Genomic DNA, 21,886 nt, shown 5'->3' with positions numbered 1-21,886 from the left:
CAATGAATTACATACAATTAGTATAAATGAAGGGCCAAGCCCTCAGTTGATGTATCTCACAGAAGATAATAAAAAATGTTTAGAACATCCAGTCACTTTTCCCCTAGGAAAAATTGCTTTCTGACACACATTTTTTTGTGTTTATCTAATTTTCTTTTACAGGCCCCAGAAGGCATATTGACAGGGAGGGTTTTCCCTCCAATCAACATATGCTCCTGCCTAGGATGCACTCCCATGTATGCTGAGCTTTCCCTCTGTATTGCAGCACTTTACAAAGCATTTTGCCTCCCTGTTATGTGCAGTCTTTGAATTCATGAAGAAAGGAAAAAGCCCTCTGTTGCATGCTGAGGATAGGGACAGATTGTACCAGCATGGCCCTCATGCCAAAGGAAATCGTAAGGGGTAAGACAATGATATCTCATGATTACAGTGTGGTTGCTCTGTGACTTTATCCTTCTGGTAAGAGTAAAAGCAAAACTGTGTCATTAGTGTCACATCCCACCACTCATAACTTACTTTTAATACTCACGTTTCTTTCTACCCCAGTTTTTAACAACTGCAGTGCACGTATCCTTCTGAGAAGCCACAGTAGTAAGAGGAGAGAGCAAGCCTGTGATGCCTCTCTCAACTTTGTGAGGTCTTCAATGACAGTAAACTGAAATTCCATGCAAAGTGATCAGTCCATGAACTCTGCTTCTCTCTGTCTCAGCAGTGTAGCCCAAGGCATCTGAAAGGGACCAAGTATTATTTGGCCAAGGTCCTAAACTTCTAAAGAGTACTTTGAACACAGAGCATAACTGGGGAGGAACAAGCTCTTTCCCACCAGAATTCAGCTTGTTTGGAACAGTGCCTCTTTTATCCCATTAAAAATAAATAAATTATTCAGACTATCTGCCTTGCCCCCAGATCTTTTAGTCATGCCAAAAACTGCTTGTGTGCAGTCCTAGACTACTTTGTCAGTCCTAGAAAGGAGAGAAAGCTCTCAGAAGGAGTGATGAGAACTCAGTATGTTAATTGCCTTTTTGAATGGAGAAAAATGTAGCAAAAAAATGCTTATAAAAAGAGAACAATGAAAAATTACTTGCTTTGTCTAAATGCTTCCAGTTGTTGATAAATGCTCACTGTTTAGAGACTCACCAATTTTTTTTTTAGCCTGCAGCTGCAGAGCCAGTGTTCCTCGTTCCTTGCCATGACTGTTGATCTGACTGTCTGCCAGACAATCACCAATTCCTGCTCTGCTGTCTGCTTCAGCTATTTTTTTAAGGGCATTTTTTCTCCTTTTCTTGAACCTGATGATCTCACACCGGAAATTCAGCTTTTTTTTTCCCAAAGAAGAGGGTCTTTTGTAATGGCAACAGAGCACTCTTACAATCAGCTGGGAGTTTTCCTTACTTAGGCAAGAAAAAAAATAAGGTCAAGAATTGACAGAGTTCCAGCAGTGCTTAAACTCTAGCAGCACAAAAAAGCTATTTAAGGAGCAACAAAAAACTAAAGACACATTTACTCTGAGGTAATGGTGACATAATTTTTTGGAGAATAATTCACAGTTATTTTAACCTATTTTTTCTTGCTGTATTCGGGACCAAAATGTGAATAGGATATAGATGTAAACTTTACATGGAGACAGTGTGTCTCACAAATCACTGTAGAAATGTTCAGCACAAAAATGTCTATTTACCTTGACAATAAAGGCCAGTTTGATAGTTTATTTTCTTTATTCCTACAATGAGCCCATTGAAAAACCTTCATCATTTTTATCCTGCTTCAATGCCTTACAGTTTTCTATCCCTTGTAAAGGAAATAAAGTTACTGAAGGCAATTTGGAGACTCTGAATGAGATCTTGTTTTGAAGTTTCATAATGATTTCATGAATTTATTTTGTACTGCAAATTACAGTCTCTTGATTGCTAACATGAGACTTTCAGGTTTTTATTAGCATGTCTGTGGCCAAGAGACTGGTCAAATTTACTTTAGGCTCGATTCAAGTTTCAGCAGTGCCCTTACTTTATAAATAAAAGATCCCTTTGTGATCAGAATATCTTTACCTTGCTAATCTAATTCTGTACTCCCATTTTTCATTTCCCAGTTGACTGCTCCATGTCCTCCTGCACAGATATTCTTGGAGAGGAGCTAGTGCATATAATATTGTGGGAAAGCAAACCTGCCTTTCACCACCATTTTGCCCTTTAGAAAGCCTTTTCAATGCAGTTCCTAGAAACCAAGGGTTGCATAAAGCAGTGGAAATGGTCCAGTTTCTTCAGTCTGCCACTCCCTGTGGAGCTGTATGCCTGAAAGACTATGTGACCCTTTTCCCAGATGTCGCAGACAAAAGGTAAACCAGGGCTTCCAAACTCCTGTACCAGAATTTCTTAATTACCATTTTGCCCCATTTGTTGTTAGAGTGATCTCAAATTATCCTACATGGAAGGCAGAATATGCAAATGAAGCTCAAATTTACCTCAGGGATCTTTAACTTTTGGAAAACTTTTTGTATCATCTAATTCACTTATAGAGATGATAAAGATACAAGGTGGAGGACTGTGAGGGAGGGAGAGGGAGATGGTGGAGATGGAGAGAGAGATGGATATAGTTGGATATAGATGGATATCTGTAGACATATAGATCTTCTACACTTAGTGGAGCAGAGCTGTTCACAAACTGAGAACATTTCACTGCATTTGAATACCTACTATCAAATGTGATGAATGGTCCCCTGCTGGCTTCTGTATCCTTACGGATCATAGTGTCAGACAGAATTATTCACTTTAGTTGCCTGACATATGGACAGAGAAAACTGGGTGACAGGTATCACAAGATCCTGCACGTGGACAGTTGTTACAGAGCAAAGATACTGGGGTTAATTTGCTGTTAAGTAAGAAATCAGCTTTTGTGAGCCCATCACCTGTGCAAGCTTTGCAGTTCCTGCCAGGACCTGCTCAGCAAGTGAGGACATAAGGACAGGAGCCTTAGGGAGCTGGGGGCAGGAGCGTTCAAGAAGGTTTGTTGCAATATGGAGGGTAAAGAAACATCAGCTGAACATGGCTTTAGATGAGATAGAGCTCTTATATCACTATTAAAAACTTTCCATTGGAGAGCCTGGGCAGCTCAGTTCTTCAATGGTGAAACCATTTAAATTATAAAGAAAGGTTTGTCAATAATGAAACTCTCCTCCTCAGCTTCAGGATCAGCTGCTGATTATACATGTCAGATTCCACTACTTATTCCAGAATTTTTTCTTTAGAGTCTTCCTGCCTTGTCTCCACCTTTGAAGGATATAGTGTACATGAACAGAAATGTCTCTCTTCCACTCTTCTTCTTTCCTTCTTTTCACATGAAAATAAATGAAGCCTTGAATGGAGAAACATCTGCATTACCCTTCAAAAACATCAAAAATATCAGACAGATTTTCAGTGAATGTAGTACTTTATGACAATTGTCATAATTGGCAGCATCTCTGCCTCTTTAAAAGAAACACAACGACTCCAGACATTCTCAGTTACAGCAGACTACTCTGATTTGAATTGTAACAGTTGCAAGCACCGACTGGGTAGATCATCTTGTCCTTTTTGCTGATACATTATTGTTCCCTCTGATATTTTCCTTGGTGTTTCATCCAGACTAATTTTGCTGCTCTTCTAGACAGAATATTTTGTTAGCAAATAGGACTATTGTTAGTAAATATGACATTTACTCCCCATTCCTCTTTGTTCTGTGGAATCCTGTTTTTTTCAAAAGCAGTTATATTTCTCAATACCACCTTCATTAAGTGTTCCTTCCTTCTCAGGAAACCAACACCATTTTGCATGTTCTTTGGAACTTGAGACAAATAATTGTCGGTTTGGCAAATTTGGGCTAGAACTGTCATGCAACGTTCTTGTAAAGGTTCAGGCTTGAACACCATCCCCTCATCATGTCAAATATTATCCCTCATTATTTCAGCACTTTTGGTCTTGAGATAAATTCCAGACATTCAAGAAAAAAATAAAAGTGAAAGAACTGAAGAAAATATTCGGTCCATAATTTGGCAAAATTTCACATTTATTTTTAAATTAATAAGCAGAAAACTGAGATGAAAGTTCTTGGTTATTTAATGATACAATTAGGACATTGGCTCTAAAAAATAACATTATTAAGTTCTCTCATTTTTTTTCAATAATCATTAGTTAATTACACTTCAGTGCTTTGTATAATCTAGTAGCTGAATTTGAATCAGCCCAGATATTTGTCAGAAAAACCAAAGCCACATTGATCTTCCAGAGCATGAAGATGAAACCAAAGTCTTCCATGAGAACAATAACCACCACCCATTTATGATTCACATTTGCAAAATGAAACTAAGAAGCAAATTGTGAAAATGCAAAAATAAACCAAGATCTGCTACATTTATTTTCTCCTATTTTTTCCTAAAGAATCAATATTGATGTGATTTGTGTTGTTTGTGCAGATATCTGTCCAACTGTCTCCCATGTGTACAAGTTTGAAAACAAACCAGTGGGAGGCACCAAGTCAGAATAACAATTTAATGGAAATTAAAGAAAAGGAAAAAAAAAGTAAAAGAAAACACTGGTTCAAACTGACAGAGTCAAGGTACAACCTGACACCCTGTTAGGCAGGGTGGTGGTAGCAGTCTGGTGGAATGGTGGCTGCAGTCCTCTGAAGCAGTGATCCTGTAGTAAAAGAGTCAGCTGACATTGCTCATAGGCTCATTAGCAGAAGATAGTCCGGAGGGAGTTATCTCTGAGTCATGCAGCAGGACAATGATGGGCCATTAACAGCAAGATAGTCTGGGGGGAGGAGGCAAGGAAACACTGCCCCACCTGATTTCAACAGCTCATGAGGATGGTAATAGAATACACTGCAACCCAGGACACCATGACTTTGGAAGCCACTGGACAATTTTAGTCAAGTTTGACAGAGGGATAAAGGTAACAAAGTCACTTCAACAAATTTTGTGGAAATTGTTAACTAAGCATGGGAAATAAAGACCAATTTCAGCTCTTACTGAGAAAAGGTAAATTCAGCTTGCTTATCACACTTTTTTTTTGCCACCAACCAGCTGTTTAATCAGCTAATGCACAGCTTAGATGAGCCTGGAGAAAGAGGAGCTAAGAAAGGATAATATAGGAACATAATAGGATTTTGAGTAGTTCAGTGCCAGTACAGAAATTTAAAGCATACAGGTCAATAGGAAACCACAGTTCTTTAGGTTGACTTCTTACACAACAATTTATTTCTCCCTAAATCAGCAAGTCACTTAATCTTTTGTTGTTGCTCCCTGTTTTCCCTTTCATTTACAAATGCATTCCCCTAATAAAGCAGAGAGAGGTGGACATCAGAGTCTAGAAACCTACCTAATAAATACCTAAGACCTCTATGAATGTGATCTTTGATCTAGCCACCTGATAACTGCCCTTAGCATGTTTTTTTTTATTTTCACTGCTTCAAATACTACATAATCGAGGTTTGAGCATTAAGCAGACGAATTGTTCTTTTTTACATTTAGAGTAAGTAGCGATTAGGCAAAAATGCATGCATGATTTGCTAATGGTAATCCTACAGATGCTAATTTAATTTGCATTCTATTAGTTCATTTTAATAATTTTATGCTATTCTTATGATGGAAAATATGAAAAGAAGTCTGTAAGAAAGAAGACTGGCTATCTTATTCCTGTCTTGTGCCACTGGTTTGTTTCGTAATCATGAACAACTTGTTTTACCTTTGTTTCCCTTTCTAATCTTTGTCAATCTTGTTTGCTTATGAAAGTTGCTAAAAAAAGTAATGTTTCACTAAAGATTTGGATCCAATATAACTGAAAGAATAGGACTTTTGTTTCTGTTGTAATGCTGTTTATGGTATCTTTGTTGCTATTATTACACAACTAATGCAATTACTGTAAAGAATCTTCTACAGCTCTATCTTGCTACCTTGGCAATGTATATACAGGTAATTCCCTTCTGACAAAAAATTACCATTGAGTTCTGCCTCAACTGTCTTTCATATCACAGAAAGACAGTGACAAAGTTTGGTGTCTTTTTATATAGATGAAAGACCCTATCATTTTAGATTTTTTTTTATATCAGGGGAAGCTTGCCCTTCTTGACAAAGCTTTCCAAGATTGAAAATCTATGATTAGACTTATATAGGATCTAAGTAACTCTAAAAATCATACAAACTACTGAAACATGTTAAGTTCTGATTTGTAACTGATACAAGTGATTATAAGCTGCAAAATAATTCATTGTAAAAATTTGTTAAAAATCAGTCATCCCAGTCACTGGTCTTGAATGTCTTACTACTTAATTGTAACTTTTTTTACCAATTTTGCTCCATCAATAATTTTATTAAAGATATAATTATACCCAGTAGCTGAAAATATCACAACTGTCTAAGACATCAAACACAAATGTTCCTTTAAAACAAAACACTTCATAATTTTGGATTAATATCCCTGTTGCACAAAGAATGTAGATAAGCATATTGAACTGGTTGGTAAATAATCTTCAACTAAGGTTTTTGTTTGTTCGTAAGTTTGTTTTATTATGTGGGTTTCAAAGATCCAAACTAAACCTAAGTACAACGTTGCTGAAGTGAATTAGACACTTTGCACGATTTTCTAAGACATTTTAGATATGATCCACAAAGGGACTTTGTGCACCCTGCTAGGACTTCAGAGCATATCCCCAGATTTTAAATCCACAGACCACTGGTCAGATGTTGTTAAACTTGGAAGGCATTTAATTTTCACAGCTGTTTAAATGTCAGGTGTTGTCTCATTCCCATTCTGCCTAGGTCTCTGACACAGGCCAAGTGATACCAAACTTTTTCCTGTCCACAAAAAAACGTGAGAAAAGAGAAGCAGCATCTTTTCAAACTGAGCTGCCAGCGGACTTGCAGTGACCTGACAAGAGTTCAGCCACCTTTAACCTCTGTTACATCGTGCCCAAGCATGGTGTTTAGACACAGGTGTTCTTGTTAACATGGCTACCCCAAAAGATGTACATTTTTGAAAATCACACTGCTCTCTATGGTAAGCAGATACATCAAGGTGTCTTTGAAAGTCCTTCCCTGTGAGCTCACTCTCTACCCCTTCTCTCCTTCTTGTTCTCTCAGTTATGATACTTTTTTCTACTTTTTTTCCTTTGTTGCAGCCATTTGGCAATTTTCTTTCCCTTATTTCAGAGGCCTTTCCAGATCTACCAAGGCATCCTGTTAGCTAAGGAGTGAAACAATATCCAGACATTCATTGCCATCAAAGATGAACTGAAGTACCCACTTAGTGGTGTTCTTTTAGGCTTCGCTATCAAAACTAAAGGTAATTAGTCCTTGATCTAAAATGGCGTGATACCATTAACTTCAATGAAGTTTTATATCTTTACACCAGCTGAAAACATACTTCAAATTTCAATGGCTTGTTACCAGGACCTGTGACACAAAGGCATATTTTAGATTTAGGATTTTAAATTAACACTTTTTTTTTAAGGCAGCTGATCAGTGATTTGCAACAATAGCATTAATTGGTCTCATTCTTTTCACTTATATAAGTACCAAACAATTTGTATTATTGATCTAGGAAGTGTTATGGTGATTTCTTCAGTGATTTGTTAGATTACATGCTCCAGTGGCTGTCTATTCCAGTGATTATTGGTAGCACAGCCTTTTTCCTCAATGTTCATTTCATAGTAGAATGACTACAGTTATTATCACTAGTACAATTATTATTGTGAGCATCAGATTGGTTAACAGGTTCTATAAACACAATTCAAAGAAATTTTTCAAATGAGGCAACATAAAATCACACTTTTTCTATATTAACTACTCTTATGTTTTATTAGTTGTACTCTCATTCATTCTCTTTCATGAAGAGGAAAAAAAAGGATCCTGCACACTGATGACTTAAGAGGACATATATGATGGTGAAGAAATCCCATGCTGGGGTCACACCGCCTGTCAGACTCACCTCCAGAGGCTTTCTCATGACACAGGGTAGGATGGGTGCAGTTACATCCTTCTCACTGCTGGTTTTCTCATCTGATAGAGCACTGGACTTTGAAAAACATAATGTTAGCCCAAATGAAAGAAAGAAATTAGTGATTACGGTACTATCCTTTAAGGTGGGGTAAGGGTTAAGAGTAGGTTAATTACTGTAGCATGACACTGACCAGGAAACGGATTCTTTCATTAGTAAGAAACTAAAGAAAAATTTATTTTGTGTATGCATTTTAAAGATTGTGGCCCTAGTAGCAAAAGAACCACAGAAGATTTTTAATGCTTTTGCTTTGTCTGTTCATCTTCCCCCAAGCCATGAGAATTCTGATACATCTGCAGTATCTTTTCATGGCTGGTTTTACTCTGAGCTTCCAGGTCTGTGGGAAATTTAATAAACTGTTTTGTGTATGTTTATATTTTGAAATGTGCCTAACTAACAATGACATCCATGCAATTTAGGAATGTAGTAACTTCTTTGCTGCATTGATTTTGAAGGTCAAATAGCCACTGGAGCCAGTTGGAACTATTCTGATTCAGCTTGAGTTTTAGGGTTGTGTACAGATCAGGTTTTATTTTATCTGATCCAATTCACCTGCTATCCCTGCTGAAGATACAATTTCAGGAAGACAGGACTGTGTCTTTACAGATCAGAGACAGCCAGAAGAAAATCAGAGAACCAGGGAATGGAAAGTACAGGAAAGAGTAGACTCTTCTTGCTGACACAATTAAATAGAAGACAGTTATTGAACCATTTAAAGTATCTCACCTCTCTGCAAGAAAAAGCCATAAATAATGTAAGGAAAAGGACTACTTTTCTTCACAGAGCCTGCACAATGGTAAGTGTTGAAAATCACATGCACAAGTCCCCATCTGTGAATGAAGGTTTAGTTAGATGTTAAGTTCATGAACAATTAGCAAAAAAAAAAGAAAAAATTAAAAAGTGAAAAAAAAAAAAACCAAAAATAGTAAACAAAGCTCTTGTCCCTATGGGTTTATTTAAACACAGGAGACAATACTGACAGCTTTAGTATTTTTCAACTAAATATTAATGACAGAATTTTGTATTAATGTGTTGGGAGTTTAAAATCCAGTTCCCAATATTTTCAATTCCTCTGAACAGTACTCTTTCCAAGCTGTAGTGGCATATGGTTAGTGTAAGCCAGAACTGGATGGCTGGTTCTGTGAAGTTCTTCTACACAGCCATTTTTCATCAAAACTTTCAAAAATGTCTTTTGAAAACACATCCAGAACAATACATACTTGAAAATAAGTTTATGCAAAAAAAGAGTTTTTAAGGTTTATGTTAGAGAGTTGGATATATTACCCCAAAAATTTGTTTTCTAGGGTGATGATGCTAACTAAGCTCACTCCTTCCTGCAACCATCATTTTCCATTTCAGATCTGGCAATGTAGGAGACAGGTCACCCACTCAACCAGTAAACTGCATCAAATGGCAAATACTGTTCTGTATTTTGGACAGCATGAAGATTTCTGCAGCAGAGAGTAGTTATGGGCACAGGACATCAAAGAGAAGCTCTCCTGGTTTTCCTATAACTTAACTTCCTACCTTCACAGCTTCCTACTCCTTAGATGCACAGCCCTGAGGAGCGGCTGAGTCTCTAGGAATTCTAGCAGAATTAGCTGATGTTACTAATAGCTCAGTGACATCAGGATTTTATGTCTTATAATCATGCATTATCCAAAGCCCATCAAAATGGCATTTCTAACCTATTTACAACTTAAAATGGGCAAATTTGTCCATCACCCTGATCACCACTCCACAACATAAATACTAGGAGAATATGCTGGTGCCTGTCCACTGCATCCTAGAAGAGTACTGAAGACAACATGAGTGGATTTCTGTGCATGAAGTGTATGTCTCTTCAGTCATGGTGAGGCCCCTCTGATCCTCATCACCCACATGTTTTTATTCACTCTGTGATCCAAAAATTCCAGATCCCAAACTCAAATCACCTCACAGACTTCTGTGGACAGCTTTCAGATAGAAAAGGGAAAAAAGAATAATAAGAGCAGTTGTTTTTATTAGAATCTGCTACACACAGACAGAAAAGCAGGATCTGTGAGGCCTGTGGTTGCTCCCTGAAATTTGGGTGCCTTTATTATGGGAAGAGGCTAATTACAAGCTGCTGACTGGCTGAGTGTTGGCAGATGATGCTTGTGATGAAAAGAAAGCTCAAAACCCAAGAAGTGAGATGACTGTATTAGCTCAGAAAATGGGGAATCTTCCAAAGATGCTGGCAAAGGGGCACCTGACCTTGCAGACACCTACTACATCCATCCTGTAAGTCTGCCTTCAGCCAGTATAGCAAGTCCATCACCACAAATTTGCTAGTATTTGCAACATCTATTGACCTTCCCCAGCACCATGAGAGTCCTCAGAACAGAATTTTTCCAGGATCTTTATAATCTCCTAACCTTTCAAGTCCATAAGAGACCTATTAAGCCACTCTGTGTACATTCCTGAATTTCCCCCTAGCACCATGGAGTGGATGATGCTACAGTACACAACAGTAAGCATGACACTAGAGTTCAAAGAGCTGTTGACATCTGTAATACTCACAGTGGCACTGTTAGTGAATCCCTTCACTATGGTGTCATATTTTAAAGCTTTCTAACTTTTTTTTCCACTCTGTGAAGTGCTTCCGCAAAACTGATGTATGATCTTGGGAAAACAGAAACTCAATCTGCACTGAGTTACACCATCAAGACAATGAAATCACTGTAAAAACAGAATACTGTTTTTTTAGTACTAGCTCTGCTGGATTTTACTTGTAAAAATATTTTCCATGGGATACCTAATGGTTTCACCTGACAACAGTAATTTTTAAAAGGCTGAACTGTATTAAAAGACCTCATGTCTCTCACTAATATACTTCTTGTATGTTTTATACCTGCCTCCACACAGTCAGTGGCTTCTGTGTTGAAAAGCATTTTAAGAACATTTAAAGAAACACTGTCAGCATTTCTGATATTTTCAAAGCCATTTGAATAATTGAAACAACCTACCAAATATTTAATTTATTCTAAGTATCCTTCTGAGTCTTAAAAAAATCAGAACTATAAAAAGGATACTTATTATTGAGATCCCCTTGCTCTCCAGATGACCTCCCAGCTCGTTTCCCACACTAACTTTCATCACTTTGTTTTGTCTTTCCAAGCCCAGTTCCTGTTCTTTCCTAGCATATCTCAAGGATATATATCTTATGACTGAAGGATGGAGAGATTGATGCTGCTTTTCATAGACAGGGGGGAAAAAGCCAGCACCATGCAAAGGGCTACAGGGCTTTTAGCTCCAATAAGATTTATTGTCAGAAGCTCTGTTAGAGATCAGACAAGCCTTGAAATGAAGCAGAAAGTCTTGAGAAACAAGTATAGGGCCTGTTCTGTATAGGGCCTAGAAATGGAAGAACATTGCCAAGAACCTCTACTCTGAAAAAAAGTTCTTTGCTTATGTGTGAGAACTGATTTGTGAACAGTTTGAAATTACAACTGGGTTTTATGAACTGGCTGACTCTTTTCTAATACACAACAGGTTTAGCGTATTCTTGTCTCATATCTTCTGTCTGAGGAACTGGAGGGTCACACTTATATGTCTGGAAGAAAGAGCTGCATATATGCTAGATGTCTGGTTGATACAGTGGCTGTGGTTTGTGGTCTAACAGTATGAAGGTGGTGAAATTAAGAAAATTATTAGATGGGACTGGAGTGCACTCTCTTTGACAAAGAGAGGTGAAGAGTTCAGGGGCTTATTAGTGGGGTCCTGCCAGAGGGATATCATTCAGAGAGAGTATGCAGGTGAGAAAAAGACCATCCTGAGATTAGAAGGAGTTCTGCCTTCCTCCAGCAGGCAAAAGAGTGCTCCTACTCTATCTGCAATAACCCAGTGACCAAAGCACTAGAGCAAGGATTTCTAGGAAGCCAGAGTGGAAAGAGTGTTGTCTTAGTGTGCAAGGGAAAGACAACTGAATATGAAAACCACAGAAATTAAAGTGGCCACCTAAAAATGAACACAATCAGCTATAGCTAACAAGGGAAGACTACAAACTCAGGGTAGAGAAGAGAGAAACTGCAATCTTCCTTCAAGAATTACTTGTGGAAATTGCTAAATTTGATGAATTGGGAAGACAGCAAAATGTGTTCCTTTCCTTTGAAGGCACAGAATTGTTGACACCTCAGTGTCAGGGACAGCACTTTCTTGCTGAGCCAAGTCTCTATTCCATCTGACCAGATGCAAAAAAGGCAGCAACAAATGTTGCTGCATTGAATCAGCCCCAAAGGACATCAAAGCCCAAGCACTGAGACCAAGGGAAAGCAAGGAGTCCAACTGTCTGACCTTGCAGGCAATTTACCAAATCAGAAGCTATAAACAGGCTAATTCTGATAAAATCGCGTGCATAAACATATCCTCCCAAGCAGCTGACACACATCCCTCACTGATGTTTTTGTTCATCTCAGATGTTATTCACACAGTGCAATTTGATACCTGTTTGGGCAAGCAGCCGGCATAAAGCCAGTAGTCAGGGAAAAAAAGGACTCAGTATAATGTACAATTAATGTATACGCTGAGCAGTTATGTAATTTGAAGTATACATCTGCCTGTGTCTATTTGTAAGGTGTTTTTCTTTTCTTTAACTCTGTTACAATATCTATTAAGAGCAATGTACTTGATTACTGTAAAGTAAATGTGATAAGTACTGTGATAAGTGTGAGATTCACCCATTGAGAGGTCAAAATAAACAATAGTAATTTTATAGCCTGACCTCTTGTATGTTCACAGAAATGGAAGAATCAGGGACAATAAGAGCTGTTCTTGACCCAGGTCAGACAGTACTTTCTAGTTCTGTTACTGGCCTTACCCTGGCATCCCTGCTCTTTTCCACTTAGTTATTTTATCCACATTTTGAGCTTTATCACCTGTGTAAAAATAAAATAACCTGGCATAGAAGTCACAAAGAGGGAGCCAACGTGATTGTTAAGGGTGAGGGTGTAAAAGGGCAGTGTAAGCAGTAGGGATACTAAAGAAAAGAACTCACTGGGACTTCAGTACCTTAAATAAACAACCTATGTTATTATTGTCTCCCTTCATCCCTGCAGTTCTTTACCACAATGTTGATGACTGCTGCCACACCTGAGGAAGTATCAGTGATGATTTATCTTTCACAATTTAGATATTTGTAGCTAAATAAATTTAACTTTATTATTTTCAGAGCTAAGTCCCTTTTCTTGGAAGAATACCCCTGTCTTCAGTAAAACTGCTCTCACTATAACCTTCCCTTAAGACTGTTTTTGAGCTAATATTAAGTCCATTTCACCCTTTAGCACACCACACAAAGAGACAGAAGAAATGTTCACTCCAATTCAAGAAATTGAAGAATTCTGAAATCTAACCTGCAAACAACCTTTCCACTTTCACAGCTAAATGTTACAACTACCCTTTATTTCTTGACAGCCTGCATTCTTGGGTCCCAGGTGTAAATACTCTGGAAATCTGAAATACAAGGCTTTCAACTGTATGCTGAAAGCTGTAAATATCAGGCACAATTTCCTTTTATTTTAATGAGTGTGTTGTCATGGAAACTTTGCAATGGACTCTGGGCTTCATACTCAAAACTCTTGAGGTTTCTGGCAGTTCCCTGATGGGTCCTGTCAACTGCTCTTTCACAGGAAGTGATAATAAAAATTCACTTTCCTGTTCAGTGAACCTTGAATGAACTGAAGGAGAATAACCTCAAATCCACTTGCTTCCTCTCACTCCGAATTTCATATGCATGACTGATAGTATGCTACTTAACCCTTTCAGTAAGTTTGTAAACAGCTGGGATAAGTAACAGTTAAAACTCTCTCTCGTTTCATGACCTTGAAATTAATTCTATTTTTACATGAAACAAGTCTTAAACCTGACTTCTTAAACATTTATAAATGCTGACCTCTAAGTGAAGGTGGAGAGTAAAAACAAAAAAGCCTCAACAGTTTTAAGCAGAATACTTTTTTCTTTCCAGATTTATTTTCTGTTTTAGAATATTTTAAAGTAATGGCATAATGAGGATAATATCCTGTTTTCTGATTTTTAATATATTTTACTCTGTAAATGTCTTATACAGGTATGTCACATTAGTGAGTGAAAGACAATAAAAACCCTTAAGCATCATTTTCCAGTCCACAATTATGTATTTTTCAGCAAGGTTCCTACATTCAGAAAGTTCTCCTGCTGTAAAATACCTTACCATTATGAAACTACCATTTGAGAACTATTCCCTCAAGACTTCTGCTTTTGCTGCTGAGGGAAGATTCCAGAAACCTGTCCTGAACATGATCATCAAAATGCCTGCAGTTAATCAGGCATTTATGCTTCTATGCTGCTGTTGATCCATTTGCTCTTGGTTTTCATATTTCCCAATTTCACAGCTGTCACATTTCAATGCATTGACTGTATATTAAACTAACTTGTGCCTCCCATGGCTGACTTTAGGTGCATCTGCAAGGCAAAGAACTGCTTGAAGCAGGTGATACTAGGTGTTGGCTTGCATTATTGAGTTTCAGTAACAACTTCGGGAAAATATTGCAATTCTAGCATCTCTGGCATATGTCCAGCCTCCCTGGAAGGTGAGTGACACCAACACATAGCACATTAGCTGCTGTGCCCTCATTGTCAGGTCTCCACTTCAGTGTACAGTCAGTTTCTTAGGTTAAGAAATCATTAATCTTTTTACCCGAATGTTGGTTTCATTGAGAGGAACCTCAAAAACATGCCAGCAAGTAAACAAAATCCCCCAGCAGTTCTAGCTGCCTGTCCACCAATATAATAAACAGGACAGAAAGTAGAATTGTTCACTCATTTCTGTAAATTCTACAAAATACTACTTAATTCTGCTGGGAAGTTTTATGTGATTAAAAAATTTAGAAACCACTGCTTCAACCATTTAGAAGGGATCAGATGACAAAAGGAGGAAGGAAAATGAAGAGGTATTAGTTGTCACTGACAACTCATAAGCAGTGCTTACAGGTCATGTTCATATAGGTAGAACATTAAATGGGCTCAGATCTAGTGCTGGTTTTTCTTGTTCATTTACATAAGAAATCAGGATGACCACATCTGTACACACTTATATGAAGTACATGTAAAATGGAAAAAAAAAACCATATACACATTATTTTAAGGAATTTCATTTTGAGAGAGATATAGCAGATTTGCAACCTGAAACATTGCTGATCAAGAGGAAGAAATAAAGTAGTGACACAAAATTATGAGTTACAGAAAGCTGATGTGGAGGTGCAGCAGAAGCCTCTAGTCTTGGTGAAGCCCACTGGAGGATTGAAGGGGATCTCAAGGGGATCTCAAGTGTGACCCTCCAGTTCCTCAGAAAAAGATCTGGTAGAGAGAAGCTTAGTTAAGATTCCATCAATAGAAAGATGAAAGAAATATTTAAAATTAATAGTTCACCAGTAGATGTGTGCATTTTTCTCTATGCAAATTTTAAGTACCAAGATTGCCTGCAATTCCAAAAGGTGTTTGCTAGATAACCCATCACTATTATTCTTGAAGGCAGATTCAGAGGAAATACTAGGGGTTTGTGTGGGCAGCAATGACTACATGAATTGGTCTCTTCTGATGTTAAAGTCCAAGGAAGTAATTATGATTGTGTGAATGGCAAAATCTCCAAATCCCTTCTCCAATCCACAGCACCAACACGGAGATAAAAATTCATGCTGAACTGGCCAATAAACTGCTGGATTAAGGTTCACCATTATCACTTCCTTTGAGCAAGTGTGATTTTGCAGCAGGTGCTTTTGTCTTTAGTATTGTCTCAAAATATATTAATGCCTAATTGATTTCAGTCCAGACACAGTGACAGCCCACAGAATTGTTTCTCTAGATGGGTGTAGACCTTTCCTAGGTCAATAGCAAACACTAACTCAATGCCTCACTTTGTCTAGGAAGAGTATGATATTGCCCTAAAAACACCTAACTAGAAAATACACAAAAGCACAAAAAGAAATTCAACCACAAAATTCACATGATAAATATGCACACAGTTTAACATTTCTGCTTAGGATTTCCATACTGACCACTAGCAGAAATTCTTTTCACTTAGAAAAACTATTCAAACAATGATCAGCTGCACTGAATGAATAATTTCTGGTTTCAGATACTCTCTTTCTAGAACACTACCATTTTAAAGCTTGTGTTTGCCATTTGACAGTGCAGCCCTTTCTTCATGCGAAACTTCTTTGAGATGGAGGAAGAATTTGCATTTTGCCTTTACACATTTTGAGTATTTCCACTGACTTCAACTGGCCTTGAAATCAATGGAGCTGTCACATACATAAGTCATCACAGTGTCAGCCAGACCTTTAAACAGCAACCACCATGTCTAGCTACGTCTGCAGAAGAATTCAGTCATTTACATATGGCACTTTTGAACCCACAGATGCCATACTCTCATCAGAGGCTTGAAGAAGGGTGGGAAGAGAAAGTAAACCATCATATATGTCAGACTGGCCCACTATGAAATTTAGCCTGCTTTCTGTTTCTTCTAATGAACAGCATTATAGTGAAGTTATTAGTAAGCTTAAAGATGGTTCAAATTAGTATCAGTCTTGTAATAAAACAGCATAGAAAATATAGAAAACATGGACCCTTACTTCTTTGTGATCATACATCTCAGACACTTGTCCTTCAAAGTGTTTATATGGTAGTTTCACAATGTCATCAGGATTCTGCCACATGCGTGAAAATAAAACAATTGTTACGGCAACATGCTGAGACAGTATTTATAGTGTTTCACACAAACAAACAGGTTAACAAACAATAGGAAGAAAACGGACATTAAATTACCTGAAATCAACTGAAGAGAAAAGCCAAACATATAACGGAGGGGAAAATTATGCCACTAAAATTTGCTCATGATATGTTTCTCTGCCAGTTATTACTTAAGTGGCTCTATTTTCTGCATAAATATATGCAATATGCATTGTTTAAAAATTGTTTCAAACATCCGGTTTTATTTTCAGTATTTACAGAGAGAGACTGAGAGAAGAATGGGTGGCTAAATTCATATAAGGCAAGACAAAGCTATTTCGTTATGGTAAAGGGCATCATAACAGTAACACATAAAAACCAAGACAGACAGGTAGAAGAATAGTTATAAAAATCATTCTGACACTAGTTAACATCACTCTGAAGAATTATGCAATTAAGCCTTGCAAAATAAAGGGAAAATATATTTATGTTCATTCACACACAAGTGTTTTGAGCAAATGAAAAGTAAAAAAACCCTCAGCAATTAACAGGGTGATTAGAATATTATAAACTGGTGGCTATACCACCTACTAGATGAATTCCTTATCTCGTTAGTTAGGTGATAGAAGGGAATAAAAACCTATTTTGCCACACACATGTAATCTGATTACATGGAATTAGTATGGCATATTCTGGACAAGGATTTTACATTACTGAAATCTGAAAAAGAATTCAAAAAGCTATCTAATTGGAAAACACATTATATAAAATTTGGATGCTTTGAAATAGGGATGGATAACTTGGATATGATCCAATATAAATTCTGAGCCTGGGGTTTTACGTTTTGAAATCTACATCATCATCTTTTAAACAAACAAAAATAGACAGAAAACAGCAGAAATGATGCATGCATATGTCCACTGGCCATACAAGTTATGTATCTTGCGGTAGTTTTTAGGCAAACACAAATAACTTTAGTTAAATGAAGAAGTTTTGCTTTTTACAGCTATACAGAAATTCAGAAAGATGGTATCAGATCTTGAATTCTTTATATATGCATTTTAAGCTACATTTATTCAATGCTGCCACATTCACTGCACTTAGAATTTACACTGCATGATGCTGTTTGGCGTGGAGGAATACCCTTGGTGCAGGAACTCCTGTGTGCAGCTGCAGTGAGAGATGCAGGCTGAGCTCTGGGGGCAGAAGCCTAGGCCTGAGCACAGGCTTTCTCACCCTTGCACTGTAAGGGTATAAAAGCCCATGGGGGTTCCTTTGTTCAGGGCCCCTTCTCAAAGTCACCCAGCTCAAGCTGTTATTTTGTTATTTAGTTATTGCACAATGACTAAATCGTTTTAGATTCAATCATCTGAGACTCTGCTCTGGGAAACCTAGGGTGGAGCCAGTAAGGAGACCTGGTCTGAGTATGTATGGGGTGTGTAGGTGCAAAGGGGGTTTGATCCCATACCACTGCCTTGAAGCAGTGCAAGAGTGACTACCAGAGTGGATGATTGGACAGGGAAGGTTCCTTTACATTAGAAGAATAGATCTCAGGATCTTTTATATGACCTGAATGATTTAAACAACACATACGAATGGAAGACCTGTGCTGCCACTTTTGGTTGTCACGACTGGACACAAATGTATCGCATTCAGGCACGGCAGCTCATCTAAGATAGTAATTTAAACACAAATTCCCCTCCCAGGAACTGAGGCAAATCTTGATCTTAAATGTTTGTACTTGACAGTTGGCCTGATGCTGGCTAATAACTAACTTTAACTAAAACTCACACTACTTTAACGTTGCCAGTTTTGTATAACCAGATTGGAAGAGCAAGAAGTTCCCTGTGTGCATCCCTGTCCCAGCTTCTTGTGTGTGTGCCCTCACACCATTTCCAGGCACAGCTGAGCTGACACAATTCTTTGTGGGGCTTCACTGTCACCAAGATCACTGAACTCACCTGGTTTGAAAATAAAATGGTTTTTTATTATAATACCCCTTGGGGTATCTTTGACCTGCATTGCTTCATTGTTTCAGTCAAGACCCCAACGTCATGAAAGCTCATGTTAGCACAGCAGAGATGAAGAGGTTGGAAATGCATTAAACTGCTGTCGTCATGGAAGCTGACATACTGTGAAACTACAATTTGAGGAGATCAGCATAGGGTATTTTCCCATATGAAACTGATATTGTACCACATTAAATATCCTGAATCTCCAGCAAAACTAAATTTTTTGCCATTGTAGCCAATGGGAACCAGATTTGCACTGCCCATAGCAAACAACTGGTAATAAACTGCAAAACAAAAAGCCCCTAATTTTAAAAAGTTAAGTGAAATATATTGAAGATCCCTTCTTACAGGGAAAAAAAAATGTTTAATATAAATTTTAATTTTTTCCAGGATTTCTTTTAAAAACTTCTAATTCAAATCATTAGCATATGACTGAAAGTGTCAATCATCCTATAGATTTCTTTATACCGATGGGGATCAAAAAGTATACCAAGCATTGCAGAAAGTAAACATGAATTTAATCCTAATTTAGGGTCCTTAATTCTCATTTAAGGTGTTTTACTGTATTCTATAAGACTAATGGAAAAATCTGACCTGGGAATCGACTAAAAAGTCAGGAAAGATAAGGATATACTTAAGGCTGGTCAGAATGCTTGTTTCAAATGTCTTGTCAAACCAGCATGATTTCTCAGCTGTTCATTGTGAAGTGCCTGACGAAGGTTTTTTCCATTCAGTTTTTTATTTCCATCTGCCTCTGCATTGCATAACATAAGCTGTCAGGAGTATTGGGGTTTAACTCTGTACTGCATAACACACTTTTCCTTTAGAAAAAAAGGTCTATACTAAATAAGCAAGATGTACATTGAACAGATTATGAATTGGCCATGGGCAGCTTTCAGTGTGGGAACTCAGTTTAATGGTGATCAGTACTCTACGTTATTGAGCACCTCTGTCATTGATCAGGAATTAAACATAGTATTGATTCCAGTGTATTTTGCAAAGTCATTCAGAAAGAATGGATAATTAGTGGATCAAGACAATCACATAAAGAATTCTTGCATTGCTTAGTAAATTCACAGAATTAATTTAAACACCACTGAACGCAAGGTAAAAAATCTAGAAAGATGCAGACTATACTTACAGGATGATGGACTATATCCTGGAAAGCTGAGATTCGGCTGGGAAGTGCTGGATGAGAAATTTGATATTCATTCTCAGTGGTTTGCATAACAGTCTACTGCAATGGCAAAAAAAAAGCATGCTTATAACACTGCAGAATCGGTTAAGGCTAGCATTTTCTTATTGTTATGTTTTAAAAATGACATTGACTAATCATTCAGAAAACAAGCCATAAATATATTTAAAGGTGGAAAGAAATATCTGTGAGAGGCTGTAACAAGTCCTTCTGTTTACTTTATAAAAATGCAGACAGAAAGGGGATTTGAATGTATTGTATAAAACCTTCCTGTGGACAAATTCTCTGAAGAGTGTCTAATCCAGTGGCAAAAAACTGAAACCAGACAAATTCAAATGAGAAATTATGAGCAGTCTTCTGAAATTGGCAGGGATAAGTTAATGGAGGAAACTATCAAGAGAAAACGTTTATTCCCTAACTGTTGATGTGTCTGGATGGAAAGTTTGACTCAAAAAAGCAAGTTATAGATCAGCATCATCCCTGATTCAGCCCAGAGCATGCCCTACCGGATGAAATCTCTCCATCTGACATATCAAGGTAAAATGCATGATCTAGTGTTTCCTTTTTGCTTTAAACTGTTAAAATGCCTGCTCTCAGTGCCCCAGGGCTTTTACATCACCCAACCACAAAAATCTATTGTCCTGTGGTAACTGAACTGCTATTTTTAACATTGTTTTCAGTGTTACGCTTAAAAAGGTACAGGTCTTAAATCATTTTTCAGTAAAAAGAAACATCTGAAGCCTCTTATATTGGAGATCAGAGATTGTTGGTAGACAAAAGAAAGGCACTGATCCATTATCAGGCTTATATTTTCATTATATTCTCTGATTTAGAAGACCTCTACATATTATTCTTAAAAGACATGACATTATAACCTCAGTTTTTCATTAATAAAACTGTATAGCTTCAAATAATAGCATGGTTTTCCCATGTAGTTGTCTGGAACAGACTCCTCTTGCCTTAGTGGGAGGGAATTTTCACACATATATATATATATATATATCTATGTAACTCTAATCTGTCATGCCCTTTCCAGTACTACTTTTTTTTTTTTGTAATGTTTAAGGTTTTCCTAAAAGGACAGTACTTCTAGAAAGTAATGTTCGTGTCATATTTAACAATTTAAGTATGGTATACTTTAAATAGTACAAGTACACAAATGTGTGATTTAAACCAGCTATATTGTAAAGCCAAGGCCTTTAACACTCGTGATCTAGATACCAACTGTCATTAAAATACCACTCAAATGGTACTCAAATTAGTCTCAGAAAGATTTTGGGCTGCACCATGACTCAAGACCTGAAGCCTTGCCATGTCTGGATTTGGGTTCGTGGCTCTGGTCCTGGAATCCACCTCACGAAGACTGTACAACACACACTGGAAGGGTTTTCAGCCACTGGGAGCTGGCAGAAGGGGGTTTTACCCCTCGCATGCCGACACAAAGAAGCCCGGAGGTCAACGCTGAAACCCCTCTGGAAGGCGGCACTCAGTGCCCAGCACACAATGAAAACGGGGCAGAGCTCCTCACCCAAAGGGGCTGCATCCTTCTGTCGCTGTTCTGCAGGCACGCAGGCGAAGGCAAAGAAGAAAAAGAGAGGGGACTCTCCGTATGTGTTCCACACAGGTTTATTCCCGTGAAATGACAGGGAGAAAGAGGCCAATTGGGGGGAGGGTCCAGGGATCTTATACTGGGTACAGAATAGGTGGGGAAAGGGATCTCAGCCAATGGGATAGAGACAAGCAGGTGGGGTTGACAGGAAGGGAACCAATGGGAACAACACATAGGAGGGACTCAGGGAAGGATCCAATGGGGCATTGAGGAATAAAGAACTTTCTAGAACTAATACATATTAAAGAAGGGAAATGAATATACATAACTTCATACATAAAACTAGGAGACAAAATATTAACCAATCAGGGGAAAACATGCA

The 21,886-nt window shown here is 37.8% G+C and overlaps 1 long non-coding RNA gene across 2 annotated transcripts; it reads right to left on the bottom strand.

The window, feature by feature from the left end:
• Positions 1–518: 518 nt before the first annotated feature.
• Positions 519–21,569, bottom strand: LOC116443505. Of its 2 annotated transcripts, XR_004239940.1 has the most exons (7): positions 21,484–21,569; positions 19,902–19,997; positions 16,652–16,726; positions 8,754–8,857; positions 7,959–8,045; positions 1,138–1,391; positions 519–727 (listed from the first exon to the last, which is right to left on the bottom strand). It is a non-coding gene; the product is annotated as an uncharacterized LOC116443505 (long non-coding RNA). The 2 variants fall into 2 exon arrangements; XR_004239939.1 differs by having other exon boundaries at positions 7,959–8,857.
• Between the last annotated feature and the right edge of the window lie 317 nt (positions 21,570–21,886).

Source organism: Corvus moneduloides, chromosome 4 (assembly GCF_009650955.1).
Source record: "Corvus moneduloides isolate bCorMon1 chromosome 4, bCorMon1.pri, whole genome shotgun sequence".
Lineage (NCBI taxonomy): Eukaryota > Metazoa > Chordata > Aves > Passeriformes > Corvidae > Corvus > Corvus moneduloides.
Note: the sequence above shows the minus strand (reverse complement) of the source record. Positions and strands in the feature narration are given on the sequence as shown.